Genomic DNA, 16,423 nt, shown 5'->3' on the forward strand with positions numbered 1-16,423 from the left:
GGCAGTGAAGTTGTGTGATGCTTCTGGCTTTGGGGCAGATGGAGACATAGAGGACCCAGAGGAAGTTAGTTGCATTTGGGACCCTTTGAATTCAATAGGACAAGTTAGTCATCTATGGAGTTCAACTAACTCTCAGTATTATTTAACTAACCTGTCCTCTCAGTGCAACAGGAGTTTCCCTCCTTCTTCCCCCTGTGGTCTCCCCAAATCTGCTCTGAAGGGTTGGGTGAACACCCTAGAACAGATTTAAGGGGTTCATGGAATGGAGAGTGGGCGAATATTCCATTGCCCAAGCAGAAATCTTTGCACTGGCAGAACATTCATTTTGTTCTGTGTTGGATTCCATCCTCAGTCTGGATCCAACCCACAGAGTAGTAAACCAAGAAGAGGCCATCAATCTCAATCCCTTGACCTTGTGCAATACTGATGGCATCTAAGGACCAGAATACCAATTCAATCATAGGGCTGCTTTCCAAGGGGGGACGTGGAGGTCCTCACTCACTCCTGAGCATTGAAATGAGGTCATCCACAATATCAATGGTTTTTTTTTTGGGATCAGAATGGCAATGCAATCATGAAGTTGCAGAGCTAGAAAGCCCTTCAAGATGATACAGGCTGAACTGTTGATTGGAGGCTGGAGCTGCGTTCATTTCATTCTTGAGGTCAATGGGAGAAGATTGAGTGGATGAGACCAATGGTGGGTCCAACCATCATAAAGGCAGCTTCTGCGTGTGTTGTAGAGGGAAGCAAGGGGCAGATGGGGCTTGTCAACCTGGGAAGGTAGCTCGACTAGGAGAAGGAAAATTCTGACCCTCAACCTCCACCGTCTTTAGGGATATCTTTGGAAGAAGGAAAGGTTAAGGGGCAAACCCTACACAAATCCAGAGTGGAGCCCCTAAGGCAGTTGGATGGCACCTTGTACACCTCCTTCGGGCAACTTCTTTAGCCAAGCTGGTGCCAAACATATTGCTTTCCTTTCCTTTGGACCACCTCATCAAGTCTGAGAGGGAGATCTTAACTGGGCAGCCCAGAATACCCAGACACACTGCCTAGGCTCATGCCCAGGGAAGGTCACTTCAGCGCTGCTAATGCAGCAGTTTGACTTCACCCATGGAGACACACTCCATTGTCTCTCAAGACAGACAGATGTCAACAGCAATATGCTATCCATAGAGCTCCTAGATGACTCAAGCACATAAGCTATGCTACACTCTAAAAGGAAAGGAGAAAGAAAATAAAAGCATCACCAGCAACTGACCCTTGGTAACGATCCCCTTTCCTCCTCCAGTCACCAACTTGCTTTTGCCAACCCCCCCTAGAAGAGGGGTTTCTTAAGGAGTGGTTTTACCATTGCCTCCTTAAAGCAGACAGGGACCACTCATCTCAAAAAAGGCACCAATCACTTCCCAGCTGGCTCTCCCCTCCCTGCCCGTTTTCCTCAGCCATGAGGCTCAAGGGTCAAGTACACAGGTGGTTGTCCAGACCAAACCAAATGTTCTCCCACATCCTCAAGCCTTAATAACTGAAACTCATCTAGCACAAGAAGACTAGACAGTGTTCTGGACACCTCTTGAGATTCAGCTGCTTACATTTCCATGAGTACATATAAAAACCTCATATGGTTGGAGGATGTGCATGCATTGCACATTGACTTGAGAGGCACTGTGGTATAGTGGTTACAGTGCAAAAATTCAGGTCCAAACCCTGCAGGCTTGATGTGAGGATAAAAAGGGTAGAGGAGAACAATATGTGTGAGCTTAGAGCTCACGGGAGGAGGAAAGCAGGGGTGGTAGAAATGCAATTATGAATGATAAATTGATGCCACAATTCCAAATGCAGCTAAACCTTTTGGTAAATTGGGATGGAGGCAGTAAATAATCTTGTGGAACAAGTCGATGGGTGAGAGTTTCTTAGTGCTTCTATGAATGCACCCCTCCCAAACCAAAAATAAGAAAAAAACAACTTTGATTTCCAGATTACCACTGTTTCCATGGCAATGTCCCAGTGTTGTACCAAGAATAGATGCCGGAGAAAGAAATATTAACTAGTTTCTTTGGAGCAATGAAGATGTTACGACAAGATCTACATAACAAAGCTAAAGAAAGCATATTGGGGTGAAGGGAGGGAGAAAGATGCCCTTCCCCAGTGGCTCAGCACAAATTATTCACAGCATAAGAGGTTTAGGAAGAACAAGGTCTCTTGCATATTTAGACAATCCCGCCATTATTTCTGCTGTAAGCAGATCAGACACAGGAGGTTCTCTGCTGTCAACACAAAGAGAGGAATCAGATTAACATAAGAAGCTGCCTTATACTGAGCGGGATTCGATGTCTCATGAATCTACGCATGGCTATAAGCCATGACACCTAAGCGAAACTAGGACCCATGTACCCATGGGACCACCTCTCCTGGTATGCCCCACAGAGGACCTTAAGGTCCACAAATGACAATATTTTGGAGGTCCCAAGTTACAAGGTCTCAGCTAGGCCAGGGCCTTTTCAGTACTGGCCCCGACTTGGTGGAACGCTGTGTCACAAGAGACTAGGGCCCTGCGGGACTTGACATCTTTCCGCAGGGCCTGCAAGACAGAGCTGTTCCGCCTGGCCTTTGGTTTGGACTCAGTCTGACCCTTATGTTGCCCTCCCCTTATGGTTTTGATCTATGGGCTACTTTTAAAATGAGGCTGCATTTTAAATTGCATTTTAACCTGTATTTTAAATTGGTTCCCCCCCCCATTATGTTTTTACTGTTAGCCTCCCTGAGCTTGGCTCTGGCCGGGGAGGGCGGCGTATAAATAAAATTTATTTATTTATTTATTTATTTATTTATTTATTTATTTATTTATTTATTTATTTAATAATCGATCTCTGGGTTATTTGTGGGGCATTGGAATTTGTTAATATTTTTTTCCAATATATAGTCTGGCCCACCACATGGTCTGAGGGATGGTGGACCGGCCAACAGCTGAAAATGTTGCTGACCCCTGGTCTAATCAATGCCCAAACTTTTAAGAGCACCAGCATAGCACAAAATCAGAAAAAAGAGCAATATATTGCAGCACAAGTAGTGTAAAAATCCATAGAACAGGCCCTACAAAATAGCACTTATATATATGCACACATGTACATACAAGTAAATAGCAAAATCATTCCAATCTGTCAAATGCCCGGGAAAAGAGGTAAGTTTTTACTTGGTTCTAAGAGGATATTAATTAAGGTGCCAGGAGGAACTTGCTAGGAAGAGCATTCCACAAATGGGAAACCCCAAAAGGAAAGGTCATCTTCCTCTGTGCCACCCTCAGAACCTCCCCTTTCAGTCTACTTCCTACTTGGTTCCATTTCCATTAGCTACCCTCTCTTCTGCATGGCCTCCATCATCAGTTCCTCTCACCCATTATCACAGAGTTTTCCATGGCCCTTCCGTTCCTTGAGGTTTATTCAGCATCCTTTCTATCATGAGCCCTTTTGCAGTCATAGAATCATAGAATCATAGAGTTGGAATAGACCACAAGGGCCATCGAGTCCAACCCCCTGCCAAGCAGGAAACACCATCAGAGCACTCCTGACATATGGTTGTCAAGCCTCTGCTTAAAGACCTCCAAAGTAGGAGACTCCACCACACTCCTTGGCAGCAAATTCCACTGTCGAACAGCTCTTACTGTCAGGAAGTTCTTCCTAATGTTTAGGTGGAATCTTCTTTCTTGTAGTTTGGATCCATTGCTCCGTGTCCGCTTCTCTGGAGCAGCAGAAAACAACCTTTCTCCCTCCTCTATATGACATCCTTTTATATATTTGAACATGGCTATCATATCACCCCTTAACCTCCTCTTCTCCAGGCTAAACATGCCCAGCTCCCTTAGCCGTTCCTCATAAGGCATCGTTTCTAGGCCTTTGACCATTTTGGTTGCCCTCCTCTGGACACGTTCCAGTTTGTCAGTGTCCTTCTTGAATTGTGGTGCCCAGAACTGGACACAGTACTCCAGGTGAGGTCTGACCAGAGCAGAATACAGTGGCACTATTACTTCCCTTGATCTAGATGCTATACTCTTATTGATGCAGCCAAGAATTGCATTGGCTTTTTTAGCTGCCGCGTCACACTGTTGGCTCATGTCAAGTTTGTGGTCAACCAAGACTCCTAGATCCTTTTCACATGTACTGCTCTCAAGCCAGGTGTCCCCCATCTTGTATTTGTGCCTCTCATTTTTTTTGCCCAAGTGCAATACTTTACATTTCTCCCTGTTAAAGTTCATCTTGTTTGTTTTGGCCCAGTTCTCTAATCTGTCAAGGTCGTTTTGAAGTGTGAGCCTGTCCTCTGGGGTGTTAGCCACCCCTCCCAGTTTGGTGTCATCTGCAAATTTGATCAGGAAGCCCTTGAGTCCATCATCCAAGTCGTTGATAAAGATGTTGAATAAGACCGGGCCCAAGACAGAACCCTGTGGCACCCCACTAGTCACTCTTCTCCAGGATGAAGAGGAACCATTGATGAGCACCCTTTGGGTTGAGTCAGTCAGCCAGTTACAAATCCACTGAGTGGTAGCATAGTCAAGACCGCATTTTACCAGCTTCTTTACAAGAATATCATGGGGCAACTTGTCGAATGCCTTGCTGAAATCAAGGTAGGCTACATCCACTGCGTTCCCTTCATCTACCAGGCTTGTAATTCTGTCAAAAAACGAGATCAGGTTAGTCTGACATGACTTATTTTTCAGAAATCCATGCTGACTATTGGTGATCACAGCATTCCTTTCTAGGTGCTCACAGACTGTTTGCTTAATGATCTGCTCCAGAATCTTCCCTGGTATTGATGTCAGACTGACTGGGCGATAATTATTTGGGTCCTCTCTTTTCCCCTTTTTGAAAATAGGGACAACATTTGCCCTCCTCCAGTCTGCCGGGACTTTGCCTGTTCTCCAGGAATTCTCAAAGATGACTGCCAGTGGTTCTGAGATCCCATCTGCCAGTTCTTTTAATACTCTTGGATGCAGTTCATCTGGCCCTGGAGACTTGAATACATCTAAACTAGCCAAGTATTCTTGTACTATCTCCTTAGTTATTCTGGGCTGTGTTTCCTCTGCTGAATCATTTGCTCCAAATTCTTCAGGTCGGGCATTGTTTTCTTTATCGGAGAAGACTGAGGCAAAGAAGGCATTGAGGAGTTCAGCCCTTTCTGTGTCCCCTGTTTGCATTTCACCATCCTCTCCTCTGAGTGACCCCACTGTTTCTTTGTTCTTCCTTTTGCTACGGACATACCCATAAAAGTCACTTCCCTTATCTCCTTGGTCCCTTTCTCTCAAGTCTCCTTCCTGTTTCTTTACCAGTGGCCTATTCTCTACCATTCATGAGACCCTTCCTTCTCTTCCCTACATTCTTGGACCACTTTCCAATCATCAGCCTTCCCCACAAAGCAGTGGGGTCAGTATCAAATTTAATTCCCGGTTTTCTTTCTCCCACAGAAAGAGGACATAAGGACATAAGGAGAAGGTCTCCTGGATCATACAGAAGACCTGTCAAGTCCACCAGCCATCAAGTGCCCATGGAGAGCCCACAAGTTGGAGATGACTGCAGTAGCAGTCTTAGCTCCCAATTTTTGAACAGTTCCCCTTCCCCTTGAGAAGATGGAACCATAGAATTGTAGCATTGGAAGGGACCGCAAGGGTCATCTAGTCCAACCCCCTGGCAATGCAGGAATCTCAGCTAAAGCATCCATGACAGATGGGCTTAAAAACCTCCAAGGAGGGAGAGTCCACCACCTCCCGAGGGAGATTGTCCCACTGTTGAAGAGCTCTGACCACCAGAATGTTCTTTCTGATGTTTAGTCGGAATCTCCTTTCTCACAATTTGAAGCCATTGGTTCAAGTCCTACCCTCCACAGCAGGAGAAAACAAGCTTGTTCCATCTTAGATGTAATGGCCCTTGAGATATTTGAAGATAACGATCATCTCTCAGTCTTCTCTTTTCCAAGCTAAACATATCCAGCACTTTCAACCATTCCTCATAAGGCGCTTTCCTGAACATCCCACGCCATCACAGTGGTTCAGACAATTGATTTCAGAGGCTACATTGCTCCAGGCTTGATGCAAATGCACCTAGAAAGTGCACTTTATACAGCTTTCCCACCTTGCATAACATTATGTTATAAAGTGAGCATCAGTTTAGCCATTCTTCCTTCCTCTGATGGCTACATTCCACTCCTTCTCTGTTCAGGTGGCCTGGAATTACTCTGCATTTTAGAGATCCAAAGAGAGAGCACTTTCGATCTCTTTGCGAGGACCAAAAGGGCACTTCTTTCCCATAGTCCCTGCAGGAATTAACCTCAGTCGACAGAGTCAGTCCAGTGAGATAAAAGAGAGGCTGAGTGAATTGTTCTAAAAAAAGCAAGGCACTGGAATGTGGCTTGTTTCTGAGGCTCGCCATCAGTGCATTCTTTTGGTGTGTAGGGAATTGAGCAGGAGTCTGCAGGGATAAAAAGAGAAAATAGGAGTTAAAATTGGAGTGTTGAGGGCTGGGGTGGAAGGGAGAGATTTTGTCCCTTTCCTTGCGCTGCAGGCTTTCAAAAAATCAATACTCGTAACATTAACCCGCACGAAAGTGAAAGAAAAGCAGAAGCACACATTAAAAACACAGTGGTGCTATGTGCTGGAAAGTACACAAAATGACTGGGGGATTTCTCAGGAGCATAACTGAGCACATCTTGCTGCAAGAAAATAAGGAGCGCCCTAGCCCATCTCATCCAGCACCCTATTCTTGTTGGTGGCAATGGAAAAATGTAAGTATTAAAAGACAACCCCCTGGATGCCAATATCCAGGTTTGGGACAAGTAGTCTTTGGTGAGAGCAACCCAGCTGAGATTTAAAATCACAAAACATGCAGCAAAGTAAAACGTGAAAATATGGGTTGTTAGCCTTTGAAAATATGCCCTTGTGAGTTCCAAAACTTCCCTCTTCCCTTAGCATAGAAAAAGACCACACATTTGGTAAGTTAAAAATGCTTTACTTACAAACCCTCCAAAAGTCAGATTCTTGTGCTTTTCTATACAGCACTCAGGAAAAGTTGCACTGGCAGTAAAACTTGGCTTAGTTCCAAAGTGGTGAAAGTTCCTAAATTATTATTACAGGAACTCAAGAGTGGCTTGTTCAAGCCATGCGGCCTGAGCTTGGAGCAACCAGCTCATACCTCTTCACACAATGAACTTCTCTGATAGACTGAAGGTGAACAAGTGCCTTGATTACCTTCCTCCAAAGGTGAAGGGGAGTGAGCTAACTCTGACAGCTTACCCTATGACATTAACTCCTTCACACATTGATTAGACTTAAGCATGTTGGTTATATGAGGCCAGCCAGATGCTCATGGGAGACTCACAGGAAGAACCTGAACACAACAGTACTCTTCCTTCCCGTGGTTTCCAGCAAGTGATATTCACTGTTCAGAGACAATATTGCCTCTGGCCATGGAGGCAGAGCATACCCGTCATGGCTAGCAGCAATCAATAGCCTCATTGTCAACGAGTGTGTCGAACCCTCTTTGATAGTCATCCAATTTGGCAGTCATCATTACCTCCTGTGGAGTGAATTCCATAGTTTAGCTACACACTGGGTGAAGACGCGTTTTCTTTTACCTGTCCCAAATCTTGGAACATTCAGCTTCATTGTATGTCCTCACGTTCTAGTATTATGTGAAAGGGAGAAAAATGGCTTCCTGTGTGCTTTCTCCACATGGCATACATGGCACACCACTATCATGTCCCTCTTAATTGCCTTTTCTCTAAAATAAAATGCCACAGATGCTGTATCCTTTAGTTAGTCTATACTTTGATGACTTGGGTTGCCTTTTTCTGAATCTTTTCCAGCTGTACAGTATCCTTTGCATGATTGATTTGTCGAGTGGTAGTCATGAGGAGGGGTAATGAGCTATGTAGCCTTCCTGCCTCCTCCAAGTCTTATTTAACCACTGCTTTGGGATTTGAGATAACACTAGGGGCTGCCCACCCATTTTCAAGGATGTTTGCAGCCATATGGACCAGACCCCTGCTTTTTAAAATGGGTAATATATGTTGAGACGCGGGTGGCGTTGTGGGTTAAACCACAGAGCCTAGGACTTGCTGATCAGAAGGTCAGCGGTTCGAATCTCCGTGGCGGGGTGAGCTCCCATTGCTTGGTCCCTGCTCCTGCCAACCTAGCAGTTCGAAAGCACGTCAAAGTGCAAGTAGATAAATAGGTACCGCTCTGGCGGAAAGGTAAATGGCGTTTCCGTGCGCTGCTGGCCACATGACCCAGAAACTGTAAGCTGGCTCCCTTGGCCAGTAAAGCGAGATGAGGGCCGCAACCCCAGAGTCATCCATGACTGGACCTAATGGTCAGGGGTCCCTTTACCTTTAACTTTAATATATGTTGAATGATAGATCTTATCCCTAAGAATTAGTCTGGCACATTTTAAGGCCATCAAAGGCACCTTTCATTGCTTTCTCCTGAGATAAACAAAATCCCTAAGTTAATTGTGCATCATGTGATAATTCTTTCCTGATTCTACTGCCAATCAATTTCATTTGAGTGACTCTAAGCTTATGCATTATGATGAAGGGAAAAATATTTGCATACCTATTTCCCCAAATATTGCTTCTCTAGTCGTTTCAGCCTCCTTTAACCAACCTTCACAAATCATTAGGATATTGCTCATGTTCTTTCCTTTGTTCTAAAATATCCTGATGCTCAAAGCAAAAATGTGGGTAAAAATAACTCTTGCTCAAAAATAACATCGATTCTTCAGTTAAAAAACACACACACACAAGCAAGGAAAAAAATAACAACCCAGCAACCCAATTGTCAGTGGCAAATATTATTTCTTATAACTGTAGATAACCTTTCAGAACTCCTGGGTAGAACAGAAAAGATTAAAACATAACTCATAGGAAATAATAATAATAAGAGTAATAATAAAACATCTGTGAAAAGGTTGCATCAAAGAAAATTGAATTTAAGGGCAGATTTTGCCCTATAAATCTGTAGTAAAAATAGCCAAGGTTGGCTGAGAGTGGTGTGAAAAATGCATTCGGTTGAAGCAGCGAAGGCTGTGATTGCTCAGAGAATAGCTTCATATAACGGACTTGGATAATCATTGAAGAATTATTTTTTACCACCCATCAGTAGTGCATAAAAGGTAACCTTATGAACCACTTACCTGGTGACAGAAAATCCACGGGTGTCCAGGGCAGACCAATGAGAAAACTTTCAAAGTGTTATAAATGTCTTCCTTTTCCAACATTTTCTTTTGCATGAGTTGCAAAAACTTTTGATTATTCAATTACTTTGATCTCTCTCTCGGTCTCTCTCTCTCTTGACTTCATTTATCCTTGGTGGTGCCATTGCATAGACAAATCTGATTAGTAGCATCTTTCTTTTCATTCCATTCAGAGTGCCATTAATCCCTGATGGGCTGGGGTCATCAATGTGACTGTCCGTTGCCCTCAACAAAGGGGCAATTTTATTTATGATTTTTTCATGATTATTATTTTATTTTTTAAACAAAACTTGTATACCCACCTGTCATCAAATAGTTATGGGTTAGATTAGCATTGCTGGCTAGGACAATGGTTCACACACAAGACAAGAAGGCTGTTTGGTTTGAATTTGAACAAGCATTTTGTTGGAGCAACTTGAAAGCTGTCCTATGATTGTATCAAGCGGTTAGGGACACGATGCTTGGATAAAACATTATTCAACACAAATTACTAAAAATGTGGGGCAAGCAGAGTAATACATTAAATCTAGTGCTGATTTCAAGAAATCCCAAATTTAATTTACTTTGTTGTCTTGGGGACATTTCCAAATGGGAAAGACCTAAAACCCCAGTTTGTACATAAAGCCAAGTAAAACCATGGCTTTATGGAGAGAGGCTCCTAGGGAGAAGATTCTGGCCATTTCACTCCTTTTCTGGTCCAGCTGCTGCTATGCTGCATGGTTTGCCTTAGCCCGGCATATGAACACAGGCTCATGGCTTCTCTCACTCCAGATAAACGATGAGAAACAAACCACAAGTCCATGGTTAGAGTGATGCACTAAGTCAAACCATGGCTTCGTCCATAGCCACACTGCAGCAGCAGGACCAGAGGAGAAGTAAAGTGGTCACAATCTCCTCTCTGGGAGCAGCACCCTTCCATGGTCACACTAAGCCATGGTTTGGCTTAGTGTTACACGTGAACCAAGTCTGTGACTACAAATGGATGGATGTTCTTATAAATGGGATTTTCATCAGAGGAGAGGGAGCTGGGATGAGACTGCAAGGCTGCGTTCCATCTTGGTTTCCATGTTTTCTGGGAAGACATTTTGTCTGATGAAAATCAGGGCCCCCCCAATTTTTTGTTTTTGTTTTAAAGAAGACTGATCATCTTGCAAGGTTTTGGTGCTTAATAATTTGACAGAGAGGTGCTGGCTCTCTGCTATGAGCATTAATAATGTATTTTGGATATTAAAAAAGACTCTCTAAAATATTTATGGGAAAAGAATTTAGAAATGTCAGAAGACCTGGATGAAGATTTATTATTTGATTAATCCTCACTTCTCTGGTGTCTTCCTGAGAAAAGCAAAATGTTATGAGTTGTTCTGTTTCTATAAACTAACTCCTGGCAGGCTGAAAAAAATGTTCAAGTGCAATAGATTTAAATCCTGGAAGTCCTTTAGAGACCAGGCAGAATTTTTGCCGCCCCCCCCCATACTTGTAGTATGAGTATCTTCATATTTGATTCCAAATTGGTTCTAAATTGGGTGCCATTTGTCAAGTAACTGATGTTAACCTGAAGCTTGATCCATTTGGATATGAACTATAAAACATAAGGATGCTTGAAGAATTCATCATCTGAGGAATTCTGGTATGAAATGAGGCAACTTGCACCTCCCACACTAATGTGTAGATGAGACTTTTCTATCCTCTGGCTTCTACAAATCTCCAATGTTCTGAAGCGGTAGCTCTGCTAATGTGTTACTCTCATGTAAGGCAAGTGTGTGGTGACTGGGAAGCAGAACCTCTTTTGTAGCCCCATCTCCATATCACATCTCCTTCCCAGAACAACCACATGTTGTGTGAAATTGTCTGTGAAGAAAACCCAACCTGTGAGCTCTTGTTCACATGTCAACACACAAGTGCCCTACACTTGAGTAACACATGAACAGAAAATATGTTTTAGAATAGTATTTAATTATGAATTTAAATATGAATTAGTGTGGAATGGGACAGGGCAGGCTTGTGCAGGAACACATGCAAAAGTGACACAATAGAAATAGACTTGACGCTTATAGCAAAAAACTGGAAAGGGGGAAAAATTCCATCAGTAAGAGAATGGCAAATCAAACTCTGTGAATACATAGATTTGGCAAGGTTAACAGCAGTCTTGAGGACAACCAGAGCAAAAACTAATGAAAGAATGGGACTGTGTATATGAAAAAACATTGTTCTGGAATAAACGTATCGGTATGTAATGAATGAAGTTTGCAATGTTGAAGAAAGGAAGAATTGGATATGAAAGGGTTAAAGTTAGAATTAATGTACGTATGTATATATAACATGACAATCAAGATGAGGTGAAAATTGAAAGTCGCTAAAGGGTATGCAGGAATCAAAATGTATGTATGTTTTGCTATGATTTGTGGTTATTGCTGTTGTTTTTTCTTTTTCTTTTTCTTTTGTCTTTTTTTCTTTCTCTTTTTCCTTCAAGATTTTTGATCATTTTTAAAAAAAAGATATTTATTAAGGTTTCAACATATTACAAAATATGCAAAGAAAAAACGGAAAAAGAATTAAAGAAAAAAAATAGAAGAAAAAAGTAAAAATACAAGATAAAAACAATTAAAAAAAAGATTGGTCTTTCCATGTCTTATCTTCCATTTGCTTGTTTCCCCGACCTCCTCACACCTCCCTTTTTGTATTCCAGTTCAAATTAGTTAGTTCAGCAAATCCTTTCCCTCTTTAATTTTATCTAATCTCTTATCTTAAAATGTAATAACTTTAAATTTTCACCTGTTAACAATCCATTTTTACATATTCCTTTTAACATTGCTGCTTAAAACCACTTAACTTCAGTCCAACATCATTCTAACATTCATTAATTTTGCAGTATTTCTGTAAATAGTCTTTAAATTTATTCCAATCTTCTTCCACCGACTCTTCTCCCTGGTCTCGGATTCTGCCAATCATTTCCGCCAGTTCCATATAGTCCATCACCTTCATCTGCCATTCTTCCAGAGTGGGTAAATCTTGTGTCTTCCAATACTTTGCAATAAGTATTCTTGCTGCTGTTGTAGCATACATAAAGAAAGTTCTATCCTTCTTTAGCACCAATTGGCCAACCATGCCCAGGAGAAAGGCCTCTGGTTTCTTCAAAAAGGTATATTTAAATACCCTTTTCATTTCATTATAAATCATCTCCCAGAAAGCCTTAATCCTTGGGCACGTCCACCAAAGGTGAAAGAATGTACCTTCAGTTTCTTTACATTTCCAACATTTATTATCAGGCAAATGATAGATTTTTGCAAGCTTGATCATTGTTTGACTTTATATTTTATGTTGTAACTTTGCAATGAATATTTTTTTAAAAAAAGAAGAAGAAGAAAGAAATTCACTTGAATGTCACTTCCACAAAATATATTTAAAGCACTATTATGCCACTCTAACAGTCAAACTTATTGCAAAGAATCACGGGAAGTGTAGAGAGTTATGGGCACTGAGAGTTGTTAGTAGGCTCCATTCCTCTCACAAAGCTGCAATTTCCAGGGTCAATCCCTAACAATCAATCCCTAACAACTTTCAGCACCCTTAACTAATCACACTTCCCGGGATTCTTTGCAGGAAGCCATGACTCTTAAAGTGGCATTACAGGTCTTAAATGTTTGGTACGGATGTGGCCATTGACTCATCCATCCCTAATCAATGTGCTTGAATTAGAATGCAGTGTTTTCCCAACACCAGAAATGAGCAGCTATTCCAACAATCAAGGAGCGGCCTATCAAGTTCTTTGACATGTGTTGAAATGAGCAAGCTGATGCGAATATGCACTGAAGAAACTAACCTAAGTTCAAGATTAACTGGAAGGAATATGGATTGCATTTTACACCAGAATGGACATGGGTATGTATATAAGGCTGGAAATATATATTTTTTTCTTTTTGGGGGGAAGGGGATAATGCCAATGTTTTGAAAAATCCTTTCTTTTAAAAACAAATATTTGCACAAAATGTTTTTCAGAAAACTTCCTCACACCTTACCTCCCCCGCTTTTTTTGCTGCAAAATTGAAACTGGAGAATATTTTATTCAGCACAGACATGCATATGCCTCAATAGACGAATTATGACACCACCAACTGCATGACACCCAACTGCACAGCAGGCTTTTCTGCTTTTTGTTGGGGGGTCTAAACTATTTGTCTGCAGGATTGTGGGGTTTGTGTTTCTCCTCTTGCAAAGAGAGTTGCGTAATGCCTTTCCACCACCAAAACAACAAATCTGTCGCCTCTGTTAATTAGGCTGTGAGTTTGTTCTCCATTTTGTTCAGATGCCACCTCACGCCTCACATCTGCCTAAGAGGCTGTGGGAGTCTTCTGCAAAATGTCTTCTCCCCTCCCCACTTTCCAGAGAGTCAAAAATCTTTTGTTCCCTTTAGCAGCAGCCTGACTTAATAATTAATACTTAGCACTTGTACAAACATTAGCTAATTAATCCTCACAACACTCTGGAGAGTATTGCCATCTCCATTAATGGAGACTGGGAATTAGGGACCCAATGAGACATATTATTGTTATTATCGAAACATTTCTGCTGCAATAGACTCTAAAAGGCCACAAACAGGTTAACTCCCACAGGGCTAGGCATTGTACATAAGAAGTGATGTCTGCTTCACACAACACTCTTTTCCTACACAGATATGTTTATTTGTTGAAAGGGTTTTCTATCACCCCCCGCCCCACTTCTCTACAGCTTGGGGTGGATTGAAAGCAAATTTGAAAAACTAACATAAAGCCGGCAAAAGCATTTCCTCAGAACTACAGAAGCTGTAAAACAGCAGCCACAAATCAGCCAGAAAATTAAGCCAAGGAAACATCAAAACAGCAGGTGGCGCCATCCTGCCCCAACGGCTGCCATTGTATTTATTACAGGAAGTTTGTGAGTAAAAGGACTGGGAAGCGTTTATGGCCTACCTGGATAGGGTGTGGTATGAAGAGCAATTATAAGACAGTCTATACATTATGTGTGGAGCTAACAACCTTTATGTGTGTAGCTAACAACCTTTTTTTGTTACAATATAAGTAACAAATAGATTTTTCTTTCTTTAAAAAAAATAAAGCTGCAAGAACCTCTCTGTGTATTCACCCATCCTAGGGGACTCGGGTGGCGCTATCCTCTAGTGGCGCTAAACCACTGAGCCTCTTGGGCTTGCCAATTGGAAGGTTGGCGGTTTGAATCCCCACGACGGAGTGAGCTCCCATTGCTTTGTCCTAGCTCCTGCCAACCTAGCAGTTTGAAAGCACGCCAGTGCAAGTAGATAAATAGGTACTGCTGCAGCGGGAAGGTAAACGGCGTTGCCATGCGCTCTGGCTTCTGTCACAGTGTCCTGTTGCACCAGAAGAGGTTTAGTCATGCTGGCCACATGACCCAGAAAGCTGTCTGCTCCCTCGGCCTGAAAGCGAGATGAGCACTGCAACCCCATAGTGGCCTTTGACTGGATGTAACCGTCCAGGGGCTCTTTACCTTTATCTATTCATCCATCACAGTTGCAACTTCTCTTTCTTCCAAGATACTCATTTTGGTATACAGTATAAGGGGCAGGGGCACCAACTCCAGGGGCTGGAAGTGTCGTCAGCCCCCTCAATATTCCTTAGCAGGTGGCTCAGCCCCCCTAATATTGAGGGGGCAGAGGAGGCTGAAGCATTGAGCTGAGAGCAGCCTAGCATCAAAGGCAAGCTCCTCCTAAGTACGAGAGAGGGAAATTTGCAGCCATAGAAGCTGCGTGGCACTGGGCAAGGCCTATTCGCAATGACGTGTGTGTGATGACACAGGCATGTCGTGCTGCTGCCCCCAATCTTTGGCTCAAGGTGGCGCCTCTGTTAAGGGGTGTGTTGGGCTGCAAAACACTGACTTGTCCAAAGACATGTAGAGGGTTTCATGGTTGAGTGTGAGTAAAGGTAAAGGGTAAAGGGACCCCTGACCATTAGGTCCAGTTGTGGCCAACTCTGGGGTTGTGGTGCTCATCTTGCTTTACTGGCCGAGGGAGCCGGCGTACAGCTTCTGGGTCATGTGGCCAGCATGACTAAGCCGCTTCTGGCGAACCAGAGCAGCGCATGGAAACGCCGTTTACCTCCCCGCCAGAGCAGTACCTATTTATCTACTTGCACTTTGATGTGCTTTCGAACTGCTAGGTTGGCAGGAGCAGGGACAGAGCAACGGGAGCTCACTCCGTCGTGGGGATTCAAACCACTTACCTTCCGATTGGCAAGCCCAAGAGGTTCAGTGGTATAACCCACAGTGCCACCCTGGTCCCCAAAATTCAAGGTGAGAGCACTTGAAAAGGATTTCTGTATGACTGGGAGGAGTATAACAAGTTCAACAGTCTCCAGCTCATGATGACCTCTGAACTTGTTATCTGTCCCCACCCCCCGATATTTCAAGCAGAGGGAAGAAGGGAATGATAAAAGCACTTAACAGGACTATCCCATCGATTAACATTACTTTGGTGAGTTAAAACTAGAGATGTGTGAATCTATCTATTCTGGTTTCTCATGTTTCCAGTCGTAAGTTCAGCACTTCATATATCCACATCAGTTTGTGATTTCCCTCCCTAGAAACAAGTTTCATGAAAATTCCTCAGTATTTTCATCCAGATTGATCCCGATAGACATATTTTTGCATGCAGTTGTGCTATATATAAACATTTCGCTAATATTTATATTATATGCTATTTTCACTAATATATGTACTTTTATATACAGTACACTTTCCCTTAGAATGTGCATTTTTGTAGATGCTACTTGGCTGAACAATTGAATCGCAAAATTCAGAGAAGTGCAAATTTCAAAGGACAGTTGTGTTACAGTTCGCGTATTGTTTCATAAAATGCAAATTAGGTAGATTTGCCTTTAAAATGCAAAGTGAATAAAATTTATCCCCCATCCCTAATTAAAATGATCCACGAGGCTTCTGTTCCTTGGGTTGGACTAGACGACATTTGAGATCATTTCCAATTCTGTGAAGACAGCAGCTGATTCACTCCCTGTCAGCATGTAGCAGGCAGAATAGAGTGATTCTCTTTTTTAAAATCCACTCTTATCTATTAAGATGGCACAATGCCTCTTCCCTTGGTGCTAAAATTGGTTTTCCCCCCTCTTTGCCACTATATCAGCCTCTCTTCCTCTTTGCACCCCTTTCTCCTCTGCCCTGGACAGGAG

The sequence above is a fragment of the Podarcis liolepis genome (assembly GCF_965112155.1).
Source record: "Podarcis liolepis genome assembly, chromosome: 8".
Taxonomy (NCBI): Eukaryota; Metazoa; Chordata; class Lepidosauria; order Squamata; family Lacertidae; genus Podarcis; species Podarcis liolepis.